This window comes from Haemaphysalis longicornis, unplaced genomic scaffold (assembly GCF_048455015.1).
Source record: "Haemaphysalis longicornis isolate Haplotype H1 unplaced genomic scaffold, Haemaphysalis longicornis Haplotype H1 scaffold_33, whole genome shotgun sequence".
NCBI lineage: Eukaryota > Metazoa > Arthropoda > Arachnida > Ixodida > Ixodidae > Haemaphysalis > Haemaphysalis longicornis.
The window spans coordinates 2746131-2765434 of record NW_027526346.1 but is presented as its reverse complement, the minus strand read 5'-3'; the positions used below and the strand labels follow the sequence as shown (position 1 = coordinate 2765434).

General features: G+C 46.2%; 1 long non-coding RNA gene and 1 other non-coding gene across 2 annotated transcripts; both read left to right on the top strand.

Annotated features, from left to right (window-relative positions):
* Positions 1-667: 667 nt before the first annotated feature.
* On the top strand, positions 668-2785 carry LOC144177857 (uncharacterized). Its single transcript, XR_013323873.1, has 3 exons — positions 668-1180; positions 2176-2257; positions 2699-2785. It is a non-coding gene; the product is annotated as an uncharacterized LOC144177857 (long non-coding RNA).
* Positions 2786-11522: 8737 nt separating this feature from the next.
* Trnai-aau (transfer RNA isoleucine (anticodon AAU)) lies at positions 11523-11596 on the top strand. Its single transcript has one exon. It is a non-coding gene; the product is annotated as a tRNA-Ile (tRNA).
* The last annotated feature ends 7708 nt before the right edge of the window (positions 11597-19304 follow it).

The following is a 19304-nucleotide window of genomic DNA, read 5'->3' as shown; positions in this document are numbered from 1 at the left end:
AGCATGTAACGCCATATGATTTCAGCGTGGAAAAACCACAGATGTGCGAGTATATAGGGGTTTTGCAGCAGCTTCTCACTGGAACACCACTTTCGCCAAGGTACATCTTTTTTATCTTTCCTTCTTTTTTGGCAAAAAATAACACAACCGAAACACGCCGACCAAAAATAAATCCGAATTCGAAAGGTCACTAAAAACTTCTAAGTTTTGCTAACATTTGAATTTATAGAACTAAGAAGAAGCCTTTGATTTAGTTAGACACCGCCGCAGTGATGGAACATTCGGTTCTATAAACACTGAGTAGAATTTAACAAATCCTGCTCGTTCCTGCATGAGGTCAGGCGCGTATTTTTTAAACTTGCACAACACGTCCGTGCGCCAAAATGTCGCAAGTGCCAAAAATATTACGCATAACCCATCGAAGATTATTATTCAAGTAAGCGAATAAAGAACAAATCCGTCGCTGAATTGCTATGGGCTGGGATGCACTCACCAAGCACTCCCAGATAATGAGAAGTACGCTACCTCTACCGCTCAAGAGAGGAGTAGGAGGAATAAACGTTTATTGATTCTTATAAAATGACAATTGAGCGCTGGATGATCTTCATTGCAGTAGCGTTGATCAGCCAGGGTGGGTGGCGTCACTACACTCTAATCCTGGTAACCCATAATGTAACTTCTAAAGGGATGTAACCTATAAAATAAAGGTTACAATGGATCCATTTTGATGTTTTCTTCATCCCAGTCCATTCTAAGGGTTACAAGCGGGAAGTTAAAAGCGGTTTATAGGTTACATTAATGATTTATAGGTTACATCAACAAAATCTGTCATGTAACCTTTACGTTGTAACCTATAAAACGCCCTGTAACCTATAAGAGATGCTCGCCGCGCCTTCTCTCCAGGCGGCCGTTGATTTCTCCGTTGCATGACGGGATATAGAGAAATGGCGGCGCCCGCAGGTCCGGTGGCCGCGTTTTCGCGCCACTCGAGCCTTTTTACCGCTGTGATACCCCTACAATGAAGCGAGGATGGCTGTTACAAGACTTATTTGTCGGCGTGAGTCGCGGAGGCTGCGGCGAGCCCATTTGTGACTGGCAGCGCTACACGGCCCGTTCTGCTACGACCAGCGTCAAGTTCGCATGTTGGACCGATGCCCCGGCGCCAGTGAAAGCGAACTCGGTGAGTATACTCCCGTAACGGTTTCCGTGTTTTCATTGGAAGTATCTTTTCGCTGGGGGCTTTTCAATTTGAAATTGCAGCATTCGAGAGGGATTTTCGTTACCCGACTGGTTGCTTCGCTAGACGTTTTCGGTTGCCCGCGACGGCAATTGAATGAAATCACGGGCTTGCGTTCGCTGCGTCAGATTAGAGCGGACGATCGTGAAAGCCCGTACATTATAACAGGTAACGGCGCTCGTGGCCTGCTTTCTGCTCTGCGTGCCTTCGTCATGTGTTGAGCGTTTTGTTTACGCTGTTGGCTGCATCGGGCGCACTTTTTTCCCAATAAAGTCTTATATTATCGCGCTATTCTCTGGGTATTATCATTTTGTTTCAGCCATCGGGAAATATTCATTTTTCTCGCTGCATATATTCGGAATGGTGTCTAGTTTATTGGTCTTGTAGTAATACATCCGGATAAACACAAGGTGTGTGCTGCAGAAAAGTAGTCCACTAAATGCTGCCCGAAATTTCTAAACTCACTTCTGTCCAGCACAAGCCTTTTTTTTTGTGAAAGTTTGCCTTACCGCACAATAAAAAGTTTTTATATCTACAACATTCTTCATTTTTGTCATTCTTTTCCTTGAGTGGGTAAATTTGGTGTTAGTCATTTTGAGGTAGCGGGGCATTGTCACCATGTTAAGTGGGTTTATTATTCCCATTCGCACAAATCAGTCGTTTATTTATTCGCGTGGTATTGCAGGGCAAATGGTTGTCTCGCGTTATGCTAGTGTAGTGCAGTAAAGCGATTTACAGAATGGTGGTATGTATGAGCCAGCATGCAGGCTGCTTGATTGTTGTTTTTTGATGATACAGAAATTGTGACGAATTACACAGAGACAAGTGCAGGTGTAAAAATGGGTGCTGCACCCTCATCGGTTCCTGGCTGTTGGAAAAGTGTGGTTGCATCTGGCTACCTATGCTATGACTTATGAGCACTATTGTTTTTCTTGCAGGCAGTGTTCCTTGAGCTGACAATCAGGACTCCCCTGCGTATGACACAAGTTGAAATGAAGTCTGATTTCCGTGGAAACAACGGTATGAAAATGCAATAACTAAAACTCATTCATTCAAATATTCTTTGTAAAGATGGCACCCAGGCCTGCGCAGACAAAAGTATGATTCACTTGTAAAAATGCGAGGCCTTACTTCAAGTGTTATGATGTTATATTTCGTATCTTATTTCGCCTCATGTTTAATGACTCTTTCTATCAGTTCGTTACTACATGAACTTTATGAATTCACATAACGATTTCCCCAGCATGGAGCTTTGTAGTTTTTCAGTTTTTGCAGAGCCAACAAGAACTCTTTTTCTAAAAGAGCTCTTTAAGAAAGCTCCAGTTGTTAGTGAGGGCTTGTGCTGTGTTCTTTTCTTCGTCTTGTCAAGTTTGGGGTCTTCTTTCATTATGAATGTATACCAACTGCCCAGCTCTAAAGCCTATTAAATTTCAACCCAAGTAACCCTTTGATTCATTACAGGTACAGACCTCCCGGGAATGCCACTTGAAGATCGGTGCAAGTTCTAGATGTATCCTATCCCACAACACATTTCAACGAACAAAAAATGTAAGTTGTCGATTCCTTTTTACGAATAGCCGAGGAAGAAACCACCGGTAGAAGAACACCTTACTGAAGTGAAAAACGTTTCGGCTTCCACGTGGGATCCTCGTTCAAAATGAAACTGCCAGTACAAGGGGGGGGGGGGGGGGGGGCGGCGGAGGCATATGTTTAAGTACAGCGAAAAATGTGACGCAGACGGCGTCAGCATCGTGAAAGCACGTTTCCTGGGTTTAGGGCGACGTTCGCTCTGTTGCGTGTAGTAGTGATTCCACATGAAGGTGCGGAAATGTTTTTGCTTTCTCTTTTGCAAACGTATGTCAGTTTATCTCGTAGCCGAAAGTTTCTGCCTGTTCTGGGTGAGCATGCAGAAACATTTCGCGAGATAAACAGGAGCACGGCACGATTAAAATTCGGGAAGGTTGGCCGATATGACTATAGTGGCTTCGCGTTGTTGTGAACAATGAGGCCAAATTACTCTGTGTAACGATTACTGAAATGATGTGAAATTATTTGAAAGGCCCTAAATCACTCCTTCTCTGGTGTGGCCTTTCATTTCATTCTCTGGTCTCCGTCTTCATTTTCGTGCAATATAGTTTTCGTACTTCACGTGCCTGTGATTTGGTTGAGGGGCTTATGGTACACTGGATTTTGTTCTTTTTCTGAAATTTTCTGTAGATGGCTCTTCAAGGTGGGGAAATCCAAGTGACGGCCCCTCACATATATACCTCCATCTGCGGCAGCAGGGAACAAGTCATTCAGATGACCTCGGGGAAATCTTCAGCGTGCCCTGATTTTGTGCCTGCTTGTGTACTACGTAAATTGCGAAGCTTATCTCTGAATGTTTCCAAGCGCCTTTTTTCATGCAGGAAGTTATAGATCCCATTTAAAGTTTGTCCAAAAGACAGATTGCAATTGGCCTAGAAAGTTGTTAGTGCTGCATAAAAAACCATAACTTGGCGTGGGAATCACAACTCAGGTGGAACTGTAAAGAGGTACCTAAGACGGAAGTGTAAAGATGGATTCGTAAAGACAAGTGAATTCCAGTGTAATATTAAACTCTCAGTGAAACAGAGAATGCAGGGAACATAGCCATAAACACTGCTTTGTATAAACAGTGAATTTGTAATAAATGTTCTTTCTACTTTCCCACATTCTGTGTTTTTTCTGTGGGGAACCATGACAATAACGCTGTACTGGGAAAGTGCACCTCTGAGAACCATCTTATATATGTAGCTCAAACTCGAATTCGTCTGAAATTGTTCAATTGCAGTACCAAACAATTTGAAATACTTTGCATACATCAAATATTGAGGTAAAGAATCTGTAAATTTTGCCATGTTTCTGAAGCTGTTCACGTAACATTTATTAAATAGGTTAAATAAGGATATATGAATAAACCGAGTTTTACCTGGAAGTCTAAAGCAATATAGGAAACACCAGTTCGCCCAGGAATCCGCACTCGTCTAATATTCATTGAGGAACGATAATTACATTACGGTGGTTCGCAGCTTTGCTTTTTAATAAATAGCCCACAGGTGTTTCATAATAATAAATGTGAATGTTCAAAACTACTGATGCCAAACTTTTTAAAATGTGCTCCTGTTAAATGCGAAAATATGTGTGCATGTACTGCAATTCTCTTTTGATAATCATGGCCTAAGTTGTCAGACAAGAATTTTGGGCTTAAGGCTATGTCATAACTTTGGCGTCCTTTTGAAGTATGCTATCAAGTGCATGTTTCCACTAAAGCTTGGTTTCACTAAAGCCTAATGTTGTTTAACTAAAGCTAAAATTCATACCCGCAATTTATTAAAAGACCTATCATGCATGTTTGATTCTGGTTTCTTAAACGGCACAAAGCTGATGCGAACATTAAATTTAGTTATGCCTGTTTATAAGACTTAAGCGTTGCCAATACTCACAAAGATTTTTGGGTGACAACCTTGGTAACGATTATCGAACAGGTAATGCAATGCATATATATTAAGACAACATTTTCCAGCTTTTTAGTACCGCAATTTTAGGAATTATAAAAGTAACCTCTCTTTTAGCCGCAGCAGTGTGGCCGGCAGTTTGTTCAAGGGACGGACAAAAGACACCCGACGCAAAAGTTTAGACGGCGCAATGGACAGCATGGTCGCACATATCGTCTTCCACTAACGCGATATTTGTTTACCACGCGGGAAAGGCGCCTTTGGGGCGTCGCCGCAGCGGCGCCGGCGAAAGCGCGCCTGGCGCGCAACATGACACCTTCCAGGTGTGTGACCTTGGACGGCGGTAGATGTAACTTATATAAAGGTATACATGCAGAAAGCGGCAAAGTAACCGATAACTGAGTAACCCTTACGTGTATATGTATATAAGGGTTACGAAGATATAGGTTACATTTGTACCTTATAAATTATAGGTTACAAAAATTCGAAAATGTATACCTCTATTAAGGGTTACCCAGCTTAGAGTGTAGTCCAGGATGACATCACCCCAGCTGCTTGTATGGCCGAACGACCACGCCACGCTGGTCATCCAGTACCCCGCTGGACAGCAGATCCTACCACTGCCCCGTCGATGGCGCCAGGACCTCCGGGAGTTCCTGCATGGCCCTTTATAGAGAGTGTTGGGTGTGCCGCAGAATTTCCAGTCGTAACTGTACAGACCGGGATGAATTACGTGCAACTGTGAGGCGTGCGGGAAAGAGTTAGTCTGGAGTCTTCTTAACTGTGTTGCTTCTTCTTTGATTAGTTGTGGATGAGGAGGTGGATATTTCAGTCGGCCAAATCTGTAATGTTCCAATATGTCCCCAGTGCGTCGCGGGATAGGTGGGAACAGGGACGGCCGAGGAAGTGGCTTGAGCTCCTGTAACGGTGGTGAGGGTGGTTGTTTGGCGGGAATGATCTCGGGCAGCGGCATCAGCCAGCATATTACCCTCCAGAAACTCGTACCCCGGTGTCCACACGATGTATATGTCCGGTACATAAACTCCTTTTTGATCATTTAGCTTCAGGAGTATATTAAGCGCCACAGTGGAGATACGACCCTTCTGAAAATTTCTGCGGGCTGCTTGGACGTCCGTGATAAGAACTGCGAGCTTGACTTTTTGTGATAGTTGTAGTAGTGGGAGCAATCGCTGCCTTTTCTGCGGAGGCAATGTTTTCAGTCGTGACAGTTGCCGAGCTTAGCTTTTTTGTGGGCTGTTGGTCACGGTTATCGCGTGTGCTGCATGGTTTGCGCTTGAATATTTTGCGGCGTCCACGTACCCATAGTTCCGCTATCATTACCATTCGCTTTTTTCAGTGGCTTCACCCTGGCATTTCTCTTTCTTTTGTGATAAAGAGGGTGCATGCTGCGCGGGATATTGGCAACCATGGTGTACTCCCTCAGACAAATCGGGATACGCCTTTTAGGGGTTCGGGTATTCAGGTTCACCTCACATCCGAGACAGCCTAATATGGCGCGACCTGTTTCTGTGAGCTTCAGCCGTTCAATTTGGCTAAACTTGTGTGCCTCCACAAGTTCCTCCCACGTGTTTTGTCCCCTAGTTGCAGTAGCTTCTCCGTCGAAGTCTTCGCCGGTAGACCTAGTGCCAATTTGGATGTTTGCCTGATGAGAATGTTGAGTTTCTCTTTTTGGCGTTTTTAGCCTTAAATACGGCGTACCATAGGTAATTATGCTAATAATTTATGCTTGCATTGATCGGAATGTATCTTTTTTTGTGTCCGTGCTCTTTGCGCGCAACCCTCTTGACCAGGTGGGTTACCAGTGTAATGGTGCTTTGTAATTTGTGGTGTGTAGCAGCTCCTGTTCCGTCCTTTTGGAAAGTGAGGACTAATATTTGAAGTATGTCGACCCTCGGGTTAGCGATGCCATGAAGCTCTACTTCCGTGTCCGGTGCTTCCGGCAGGGGGCTGCCTCTCGTCCTCTTTCTGAGACCCAGAAGTTCTAAATTTTCTTAGGTGAAAGAAAATCCACACTGCTTGACGTATGCCTCGGGGCCATCTACGGCTTCCTGCAGGGAATCCTGTTGGCTTCCCGTTGACCCTCTGGTTGTCAGAACTGGGGGTCATATGCGTAGATGGCATGCCATCTTGTCGGGTAGTTTTATCACCGGATATTGAAAAGTGACGGCGAGAACACTTAGCCCTGGAGGATGCCTTTTGCTGGGACCTAAAATATGTCACTCCGAAGCTTTACGAGGCCCCCTGTCGCCGTCCGAGACCAGCGGAAGTCCCGAACATAATTATAGGCCCTTACCCCACACTGCAAGTGTCGTTCTTCAATATGGCCTCGTGTGATACTTTATCAAACATACATTTAAGGTCAAGCTCCAGGATGGCGCTTTTTGTGACGTGCTGAGGTTGTGAATGACCTCTTATTTGATCTGTAGCAGAATATCTTGCGTCGATAATTGTGGCCGAAAACGGTTAATATAGTCGCGGATCCTTATTTTGTTGTTGTCCTCCATGTGAAGATTGATTGATTGATTGATTGATTGTGGGGTTTACCGCGCCGACGCAACGCAGGCGATGAGGCGCGCCGTAGTGGAGGGCTCCGGATTAATTTTGACCACCTGGGGATCTTTATCGTGCGCCGAAATCTCGTACACACGGGCGTTTTTGCTTTTCGCCTCCATGTGAAGGATCAGGCGATCCAGAACCACGTGCTGCATGAGTTTCCCTACGAACGAGGTTAATGAAATTGGCCTGAGGGTATAGACATTCCGATAGGCTTGTTGAGCTTTGGAATCATGATCACTTTAGCATGCTTCCGCGGCACCGGTATACTTGCACTCTCCCACAACTCGTTTATTCTGTTAAGAAAATCCTCCTTGATTTTTTCTTGGATGTTGCAGACTATTCTCTTGGTAATGTTGTCCGCTCCTGGCGCAATATTCCTTGTCAGTTTGGCGAGCGCCGCATCCAGCTCGGCCCTGGCAAACGGTGTGTCAATGTCGACGTTCGGTACCCCTCCGTAATCAGGGTGGGAAACAGATATAATTTAGTCTTGCTCACCAATGAGTTCCTTTTTTGCCGCCTTGCGGACGTGACCTTCAGTACACGGAAAATTGTGGAGGCGGCGCTCAATTTGTCAGGCAGTCCTGTTTTTGGATCCGGTGTTGGGGATGAGTGACTTCAGGATATTCCATGTTCTTTGGGTACTGAGTTTCCCCTGTAAAAGGTCACATAACTGGTTCCAGTTCTACCTTCCCAGGTGGCTAGCGTACTCCTCTGCTTGCTTTGTTAAGAGGGCAGTGTGTTTCTGTAGCTTCGCCCAGGACCAATCAGCCTACAAGTGCTCCTTGGCCCCTGGAACACTCCTTCAGCACAACGCAAAGCACTAAAGGCGTTGTTTGAATACCTGGACGAGATCGGCGTCACTGAACTGATTTAAACTACTGAGAACATGACGTTCGTCGAACTGTTCACACAAACTACATGATGCCCATTTCTCTTTTTTTTTTACTTCTTCTCTTCTCTTTCTTCTGCCCTGTATATATAGGGCCTTTTATACCCTCCCCTACCCATTCCCCCGCCGAGTAGCATGTCGGTGGTACGATTCCGGCAAAACTCTCGGCTTTCTCCTCTAATAAAGAGCTTTCTCTCTCTCTCTCTGCTGCACTTTTGTTTTGCCCATCTCTGTGTCAGGCTTCATCGAGTCTTAAATGTTAGTTAATGTTTTTAGATGTTAATTAGATCTCTTTTGTAAATTTATTGGCTTTTTCAGCCAGTTTCGTCGTCCATTCTTCGAGATCCATGTCTATGTCTATCGGTTGTTGGTCATTTTCTTCGCGAAAGGCTTTCCAGTCTGTACTTCTTGTCTTTCCTGTTTTTACGGGTGTTCGCCGATTGTCAATTTCCAGTTTAACAATGTTGTGGTCACTACCGTGATTCTCATGCAGCCTCTGTTATTCAGCACGGGTGATGACCCTCGTGAAAGTGAGGTCAGGTGTTGTGTCTCTCCACATCCTGTTGCCCATTCGGGTGGGGTATTGGAGATCATTCCACAGCGTGAGGCGTCGTTGTTGAGCCACGTTGTGGACATTATCACCTTTTTAATGAGCTTTTGTACCCCCATGCCATGTGGGGTGCATTAAACTCCCCTACCACCACCGTCTTGTGACCCGCGGTCAATTTCAGGACCATACAAAAAAATCTGTTGAAGTCCCCCAAGTTTTCGGAGGTTGGGCTGTAGATGTTCAATATGAACAGGCTCTGCAACGTTTTCCTGTCGGGTATGATCTCCACGAGGGTGTGCTAGATCCTGTGTTGGATGGGGTGCAACTGTGTGGCCAACTGCTTTTGGGTAAGGATGGCAGTTCGGGTCATGCCCTCGGCTATATGCGTATCGTAGCCCGTTAAGTTAATGCTTTCAGCTTGAGTTTCCTGCAGAGCAATGACATCTGGTTTCTCAATTGAACTGAACTGTAGCAAATTTTGTTTTTTAGATCTAATGGTTCTGCAGTTCCATTGCGAAGTTTTCGAATTTGGGGAATGTTCGCGAGGGCAGCTTTGCGGTACGTGAGGGGCTACTCGTCATAATCGAGCATATTCTCCATTCGAGCTTCTCTACCAGGAAATTCTTGGGTTTCTTGCGAGCCTTGTCTTTTTCCTCTAGAACCGTTACCCTTTTGTCGAGCTCTTTCATTTCATTCAGTATGGTCATATTTGTTTCTTCAATTTGCTGCTGCGTCTTGTGGATGTCCTGGATCTGCTCCTGAATCTGTTGAAATAGTCCTAACACAGTTCCCTGAAATTCGGCGTGACCGTGTTTAATTTGGGCCAGATCCTGTTCTATTTAAAAGGTTTTTTTTATCTTGCATTGCTTACTGTTGTCGGATACGCATTATTTCCTGCATCATGCTTGAGTTTTGTTTGACCAATTCCTTGATCATGCACGTGTTTTCTTCGACGTTGCCTTTGAAGGCTTCAAAGGGAGCCAGCCAGTCCGAGGTGACTTTACCGTCGTTATCGCTATTAGCAGGAGCTGCAATCACATTTGGAAACTGTTCATTCGAGAATATTACCCTGTTATGTTCTCCACACTCCCAATTCCACCCTGTTGAAGGACATCGGGTTATCGACCTCGATCTCAACCTTGATTTTCCTATGGCCGTCGACTTGGAATGTGATCTTGGCCTGGATCCATATGAGGAGCTTCGCAAGATGCCTTGGAAAAATGTATTGAACCAATGCGTTCTGCTGTGGATGGCATATGGAGCTGAAACTTGGCGCCTTACTAAGCAACTAGAACGCAAATTAAGATCGGCTCAACAGGCCATGAAACGAATAACGATAGGACTATACTCTTAGGAACGGTGCGTCGTGGATAAGGGAACACGTTCGGGTGGACGATACCATTAACAAAAAGAAGTGCTCTTGGGCTGGCTATGTATGTGTGACGAAACGACACCCGGTGGGGCATCAGGGTATAACAAAGTGGATACGGATAGAAGTAGGAGTGACCGTTAACACGATACAGGGATAAATTAAGAAAATTTGGGGGGAAGAATAGACTCTGGGTGCGCAGGAGAGGAGCGTTTGGGGATCATTGGGGGAGGTCTTCGTAATGCAGTGGACTTAATTTGGATAATGATGGTGACGACGACGCCGACGACTGTGACGATTGCGATGAAAGTGAATGGCTTCCTTATCTTACTGGATTATCCATCGATATCCGTAGATTACGAAATTTATAGCGCAGGCATTAGCAAGGATACAAAGTTACCCTAGTGGTGTCGGATAATGCAAGCTGGGCACGGAGAGAACACCGCCAATGCTGTGTGCCAGCCTCGAGAGGTCACACAATCGTTCCCTTTCGCTCAACTCTAAATCACACGACCTTTGTACTGTGAATGCCTCTGCAGTCTCCTCTACGCCTTGGCGACGTCATTTTGTCAGATGAATAAAACAACTGCAGTAGACAGAAAAGGCTTCTCTCTTTAAAAGTGTGCACAATCGGCGGGAGGTTTCGATGCTAGACAGTATGTTGTACACCAAGTATACAAATTAGTATCTGAAATACGACGCATGCGTTGAGAACACGTGCGAATAGATTATCCTTAAACTTTGCAGGTATACGCACCGAATTTCAAAGTCGTAGCCTCTAATTGGTTTGGCGTCAGCGGTTAGCGCAGTATATTTTAGTGAGTATAGTTTAGTAAGTAAGAGCAAACGAGAAGGTAGTTTAGTCCGTTTAACATAGTACAGCGGGCATCTGAATGTTGTATTCGTGAGTAAAAAATTACCAAATTCGTGTAGTCATATCTTATCCAGACATTTGGTCACACTCATCTCCAAACTTGCTAGTCAAAATTCAAAAATTGCTAATACACGCCTACGCACAGTACGCAAACATTACAGGGTATGCAACAAAGGTTATCGGTAATGTGGCGACTGGCCTGCTAGCTCAGTCGAATGGCAAAAATCGGACTATCCTGGTGAGCCACCTTATGACATGTTCGTGTTGATTGGTTTGTACAGTCTGTGGCGATGCCGCTTATGTGATAGGCATGCTGAGCCACCAAGATCAACTAAGTCTTATTTCCGAGAAACTGTGGCATTTGTACATAGTGTGTATAGTTCGCTTGACCAACCACCTGACTGGTTCCCTCTTTTGAACGCTTGTTTGTGTTTGCCTGAATTTTGATGTATATTTGCTTCTCATAACTTCAGGGTATTCTTTTGTTTGCTTGTATTCGTCGTACTGCAACGTCTGAGCGTATTTTCCCATGTAATAAAGAAAAAAAAAAGACCTGCTAGCTCAGTTGGTTAGAGCGTCGTGCTAATAACGCGAAGGTCGTAGGTTCGATTCCTGCGCAGGCCAAGTTTTTGTTTTCTTGCATTCAGCCATATTTGTGACGTATTCCTCGCAATCTATGCACCAGAACTGCGTGCCATACTTCTGAAGCTCTGGCTTTGGGTTTTTCCTTCTGATTTGCCTGAAGTCTTCAGATTGTTATTTGGAGACCGTTGATACTTTTGCATTGCTCTTTAGTATGAAATACTAGAAAAAAACTACACAGCATTACCCAGTCAAATTATATTTATTAGCCATCTAAATCACTGGGCGTGGTGAAAATGCGTGTAAATTTTATTACTTATTTTTTAATTTGTGAGTTACCACCAACAGGACTAGGCTTTCTTGGTGGAGCTGGGATGAGGGGGAGGGTTGGATTGTAACAGCAGAAACCCACACCTTTTTAACAGCGAGGGAAGATGGTTTCTACGAGGAGACTTTTTTTTAAATTGCGATAGTATGCCCTTTGGCATAATTTAGAGAGCCCTAAAGAAACAGGTAAACCTGGAGGAGATGGGTGATCGCTGGAGAGGGAGAGACTACGGAGTGGAGAGAGAAAGAACAAACATCTCTTCATTCATAACCTCATCGGTGCATGATGGAGAGAACACAAGCCCTGTGGAGAGCGTCCTCTAGTCCTGGATTCCTTGGTCCTCGGCGGCTGCTCGTGGACTCTATATCAGCATGCACTTGGTCGAGGGGTCTTACATCCGCGGCCGGTCCACTGACTGCGTTTACGTGGGTCGGAAGGAGAAATGTAGCTGTGATGAAGTGTTGCTGAAAGAAAAGAGAACTAGAGAAGAGATAATACAAGGGCAAATATAGTGTGGGAGTGATTGGAGGAGGGGAATTAGAGAAGGCAATTTGGGAGGGGAGGTGAGGATGGGAGGGAGCATGAGGAGTACCCCTAAAGATAGGAACGGGGAAGGGGTAGTAAGGACGGGAGTGTGAGGGTCCGGAAAGAGAGGAGGGAAATTGGAGGAGGGAGATCAGAGGGGCAGAGCGGGAGGGATAAGAGGGGGGACAGTGGAGGGACAGTCACTTGGCAGGCACTGCCGAGACAATGTGGTAGGCGTGTTTCCAATGTTCTTTACACCACGTTACTCTATTGACTTATCTATGATCTACCGTATTTTGTCGTTTTTTACTTCCAGTGTTAGGAAAAATTTACCAAAGAGTATGAATTACTCTGCCTCCTAGTCTTCACAATGACACAAACCTTGCTGATGAGACCTCCGCGAGTCCCGGTCTGCAGTGCACTCGGGAAGATTCAGTGGCCATTTTTTTTAATCCGCAGTGACTGTAATTGCGGCGCAAAGCACCATCGGCTCACGCGATGGCATAGCGCACCGTGCGGTCGGCCGGCCCCATTCGGAATGAATGTCCGGCACGCGAAACGAATCGTTTATGCATGCCAGGGCGGGGTTCACTGGCTTGCACGCCATCGGAGCTTCACCCCGGCGCATGCATCGAGTAAGCGTGCCCGAAAGTGTCGTAATGGAGCCTAGGCGATTGGCCGAACAAACAACGTATGTAGCCCCCCACGCTTCGTGCGGTAATCCTCGCGTCCTATTTTAACGTTCCTCCCCCCCACACGAAACAGCGCGGTGAGACGTCATCTCCTACGTATTCCAGTACGAAACATTCTGTGACTTGAGAAAATCCCTCTCTATAACCTCAGAAGCATCGCCAGATATGAATACAGAAATTTTCATTTGTAGAGTAGGATCTCAGGATCCACACTTGTGGATGGGCATCTACGAAACACATCGTCTATAGCGCAAGTGCTGCGAAAGCGAATAGCGGGGGCATGCTTCGGATTAGTTCTAAAGTTTGCTGCACCGCAATAATACAACTTGTGCGGTGGCCCACCCTTTAAAGGCAAGCCGATGGTAGACGGCTCTGCGTAACAGGCAACGTAGTCCCATAGCCAGCCAGTTAGCCAGCCAGCCAGCCAGCCAACCAGTCAGCCAGCCAAATACCGCGATAAAGCCGAGGAAACCAAATAATTTATTGCACCAGAAGAAGTTTGCTATCGCAATGGTCTTGTACGATAGCATACCCTTTTTTTATTCAAAATGCCACTAAAAGCCCTCACTAGGAGAGTTTTCCACAAGACCTCTTAGGGCCGTATTCTGAGTCTTTCCTCCAATCCATCTGCTCCCTGCACCCGCCTGAGGGGAGGGCTCCGCAATGCTTATGCACAGGGAAATAGATTTCAAGCGTCCCTTCCACTGGATGCTCGAGTGGAGAAAAGGCTCGTGAAAATAATTTTGCCCCTGAAGATCGCTTCCCACCAATACCTAAAAGCATATGCCAGATTTACACGGATTTCACCGATAACGAGTTCAAAAAGAACAAAACTTTTTCTCAGGTACTCTTCAGGATCTTTTGCGCCCGGTAACTTGTGGAATGTGCTTTTCCGGGTAAACATAACTCCTTAGATTTTATGGATATTTTACCCCTAATAAGGTTAATTGAAAAACACCTGTGTTTTTGAAGCCGTCGGCCAGGCAAAACCATGCATAACTCCTAGAGACCGGAAATTCAGAATACGCATTCATCCTTCTACGTGAACTTATGAATTGAACGTCAAAACACATGTTTAAACATCCATGGGTTTCCGACATTCCGACAATAGCTCTTAACCCAGCAAGCCTATGGCATAAATTTGCTTTTACATCTTAGCATTCTCCATATTAAGGTTTAAAAAAAAATCAGGGAAGCTTGCACCCGCGCGGAAGACTTGAATGGCGAAACGGTTGTAGGTGAGCATTGCCGGACACATAGTTAAGTGTCAGTATAATTGTTTATTTGCATAGTTTCGCTGCTAGTAATCGTCGTAATATGCATCGAAAAGGTCGTCCTCTCATTCGCGGCGAGTGGTGGATGCGAAGTCATCCTCAGCACTGTAGGCTTCCACCAGCTATTCGTCATCGACTCGAGGCAGCGGTGGCGGTATCTGCAAGACGTCTCGGGAAGGAGTGGCGCACTCGTAGCCATGTCTCCAACTATCCATATAATGGCCTCGCGGAAATGCGGCGGCCACGGTGACCTCTCCCAAGCAGGGTATCCCTTCAACTTTAGCATTAGCGCTTGGATTTTTTTTTTTGTTTTTGTAGCGTAAGCTACACTGGCCGAGGTTGAGCATTTCGCGTGTGCCGTGAAGGGCCGTTCTGCGCAAGCGCGAGGGACATTGGATTGGATTGGCTTGGTTTGCCTTGGCTTGGATTGGGTTTGGATTGGATTGAATTAAAGTGGATTGTGTTGGATAGTGTTGCGTCATAGCCGCGGCAGACGCACTGTCGCCGGCGCGTGCTCAGGTGTGCGCCTCAATTGCGCAGTAGCCAAGTCTGACGCTGCACCGGAGCCGCTTTTTTTTGATCGCCGTTTCGCGGGGCTCGTGAAGAGCCGTGCTGAGCAGGCGAGAGGAACAGTTACTGGACAGGACTGGACTAGATTAGATTGAATTGGACTGAATTGGACTGGACTGGACTGGACTGGACTGGATTGGATCGGATTGCTGAACCTTAGCTCACGCTACGTATATCCTGGCATAGCAGAGCTAAGCCACTGCAATTTTTTTTTACATTTGCGGTAGCGCTTGGCGAGAGTGCTGGAGTTGTTCGTTTGCTAAAGGCACTGCGCGTGCCGGGTACCCGGCAGTCGCCGCGAGGCACGCGCTCACGAGCGCTGTTCATTTTCTTGCTCGTCGGGGTTTTTGTCAGTTTTTTTTTTTTGCTAAATCCACTGCGCTTTGCGGGGGCACTCGGTGGTCGCCGGGAGGGACGTGCTCAACAGCGGTCGCCTTTTCTTGGTACTTTTTCCTCAAACGCCGAACTTATGGCTGGTACAACAGCTCCGCTTTTAAAAGGAATATCAGATTTATAGTTCCTAACCAGGTTAAGGGTATAACATCGGGTTTTGAGAAATGATTGCTTTGTCCAAACCGTTGTGACTAAGTGGCTGTGGCTCGACAAGGACGATCGACCCACGACGTGAAGGCTAAGCAAACCCCCAAAGATGATGATGGTTTGAGTTTAATGGCGCAAGGCCGACAAGGGCAAAGAGCGCCAAACACAAAGTTATTTGGTGAGGAGGGAACACAAATAAACTCAGTTTAAGACGGAGCACGGCTGGTGCAAAGGGCCAGGGTGAAGACCAAGAGTGGTTAAAACATAAATAAGGTGGCTGGTGTATAGGACCAGGGGTAAAACTATGGGTGGTATGAGATGAGTTGTAAGAAGAAAACTCCTGATAGGAATTTAAAAGGTGCGCTGAACAGAAAACATTGCATCGTCTCCTAAAAAGTATGACGGATGTAATGGAATATAGTGTCTGTAGAGTTCTCTGAAGTGCTTGCGTCGTGTAATGTCGAGTGCCATGCATTGAATGAGGATCAAAGCAAACCCCCAATTGGAAAAAAAATAATTGTCAAAAAGCATCAATCTGGCAACACCTTTGTCTGCACAAAACTGTGTGACTGATGAAGTTGACAACTGCTCATCATTGGCGACAAAACACATAAAAAAACAAAACAAACAACACAACCGAACGAAACGCGATCTCCCAATACCGCCCAACGCTAATTTGGCTACATGTAGCCAGGTCTGGCTATAAACACTGAAAGACGTTGAACAAACGATATCGCAAGTATCTATCTAATATCTAATCTCAGCGCCCTTGCTTGATTACCTCAAAAATAAAGAATAACGCACAAGATATCAAGTAGAAAACGCACGGTTTGTGAAACGAAGAAGCGGCATAAGCCTGCATGCTCATTATAAGGCAATCTTTAGAATTTCTGTGCAGTTTTTAAAGACGATAGTATTTCTTGGGCTACTAAATCTCGGAAATTTTGGTCTGTCTGTCTGTCTGTCTGTCTGTGACACGATTCAGCCACCCGGCCAAAGTAAAACAAGGCCTGCGCAATAGCCTTATATAGTCACAGCTAAATCTACCCGTCTAAGCCCGGTGTAATGTTCATACTTGTCAACATTGCTGAAGAAGAAAAAGACATTACGCAAATATTAGACAACAAATTAATACAGAAGTGATATTTGCAGTGTTCTTTTATAAAAAAATCATAGATGCTTGATTTTTGCGAAAATAAATACTTCATCAACTGCAGAAAAAAAATCACTCCGCCATCGCCTGCTGTCGCCCGCGCCACTATAGCTTCTTGCGCCATTTGAAGAAATCAACCGGCAACAGTTACGAAAGGTTCCACTAGATAGGTTCCACGTTCTGTTTGCAACGCACGTGGAGTATGGAAACGCGGTTCTATAAACGTTGAAGTAGGGCGCCTCGATTCACGCGCGTCTTCGCCGTACGGCAGCGTTGGCATCGAGACACCCGGCCTGGAGCAGTGGAACGCGGTGAATTTAAAATGATTTAAGTAAACCTTTGGCGACTTTACCTTTGGAGGCACGCGACGCAAGAGGAACAACATGAGAGGTGAACGGGGAAGTGAAGGGAGGTATTTACTTGGCAAAAGTAGATAAAGAGTCGACATTTGCAACGAAAGGAGCACATACACGGCCAATTTTTTTAAGCGCTCTCTTCGTGAACTTCATCGAGACAGATGGCTTTGGCGTGCTTGGCGGCTCATGGAAGTCTCAGAGAGAGAGAGAGAGAGAGAGAGAGAGAGAGAGAGAGAGAGAGAGAGAGAGAGAGAGAGAGAGAGAGAGAGAGAGAGAGAGAGAGAGAGCATTTACCGATTTTTTAAACCACATTTTTTCCCGCCAGTCACGCTACAGGGGATCCGCAAAGCGCGGTTACAAAGCGCAGAAGGCAAACAGCATCTGTTGCCTCGGCCCACAATATGCGTCGGACGACCTAAGGGGTGGGGCCATTGCGGGATCTGCGCGCTTTCAGCACGCTATGTGCGGGACACAAAGTGGGGGGAGACGAACCGAAGCGCCCGAGAATGGTGATACGGGAAACATTGCAAAAAATTGCATAGAAAAGTGGTCTATAGGCAGTGCTATAAATTTCTTATTGAGAATTATGCAGTGGAAGGGTACACGAGCGCCATTAAATCTATGTTTATCGCATGACTGACTGACTCACCGACTGAACAACTGACCGACCAACAGACTGTGAAAAACATTTATAAAAATGTGGTTGATGCTTCTTTCATAGGAATCGGTAAAACACGAAAGTGAAATGTGTTTTCACGGGAGCAGTTGAATGTTTAGAATCATCGATATAAACTTGCACATCGCTATTTACATTTCGTCAGTGTGGCACCGTTAGACGCATCAACATTAGACACTGGATTACATGAGCCGGGTCATTGCGTAAATCCGATTGAGACCCCAGGCGCTCGCAAACCGTGCGAACGAAACTCGCTGTCAGCGAATTGTTTGGGGAAGTCACGGTCCACTAAAGCGAAAGGAGCGTGATTTGCGGGTCGGCAGCAGTCTTGTGGGTGTGCTTGGCGAGCGACGTCCTGCTGAAGGGTCGGTTCGGCAAAGGTGCGACCACATTGGTCCTGCTCTGTGGCGTCTACGACAGATTCTTGAGTCGCGACGAGCTCAGACTGTGGAACGCGAGAGGCAGAGTTCGTAGCCGGTTCGCAGAGTTCGGCGGACGAATAAACACAGCAGTTTCCGCTGCTATACGCTGCCCTATCAATGCGCCAACTATCGGCGCTTGTTAGCGTCATGACGCACTACTTCTCGTCACCTCTCCTAAAAGGCAGCACCAGCTGAATGGAGAAATTAGAGGGAAGGACATAAGGCGCGTTCGCACAGCCGTGCGCGGTTGACTTCATGGCCCAGTGGGCAGAGAGTTTCACACCTGCCGTTGCGGCCAGAGTGAGCGTGGTCTTGAATCCTAGCGCCGGAGGGTCAATGGAATTTTTTCTGGTGATGTCATTTCCGTGTGGGATATGACGTTGGTGAGGTTTGTGTACCCCGGCTAAAACACTTTCGTGTTAAAAATTAGAAAGACAAGACTGCTTACGTTCAGGAATGCTAAAGGTATTACATTTGAAATAAAATGAAATAAAATGTACAGCTACGGATCATTCATGTCTAAAGGTAGGTCTGCCCTGGTTGTGTCCTCTTCTGCAGCCATAATGTCTTTGTCGTTAGAGGGTTGTACGTCTGGCGTATATTCTTCGCACCGGAAAGGTTGCGGTCGTGGTGAAGGCCGGTATAGAGGTTTCACATGCCGCGACCTCCTGCTTCTTTGCTCGCCGTGCGCCATTTTACGTTTCCTTGCATCTTTTTCTGGTGTGTACTACCTTGGGGAACCGCGCCCCACAGTTAACGCGGGTGCTTCAGAGCCCATCGCTGTAGAGACAGCACATACATAGACAGCAACGTATCAGGTGGTGAGGTTGTGCACGTCCTCTCGTCGCCATTGCCATGATCCTTTTAGGTGCAGAGTAGTGTTACTAGATATGATAGAGTACCGTCACTGCGCCACGCAAGTGAACAACGGCGGCCATTTTGGTGTTTATCAGTGCTGCCAGCTTGCCGCTCCTGCGGCCTCACTGCTAACTTGACGAGGTCATTTGTAAACAACACTGCCGAAGGCGCAGCAACAGGCCATCTTCATACCCATTTCTGCCGCTGAAATGCTGCGAAGCGCGTTATCTTCTTTGATTCGTGTTCGAACAACGCCAGTCGCGCGCAGCCGCAGAGCAGGGAGGACAAGCTGAGACTACCACAGTTGAGCGACAGAGAACGCATAAACAACAAAATGGCGGTGCCCACGAACCCCC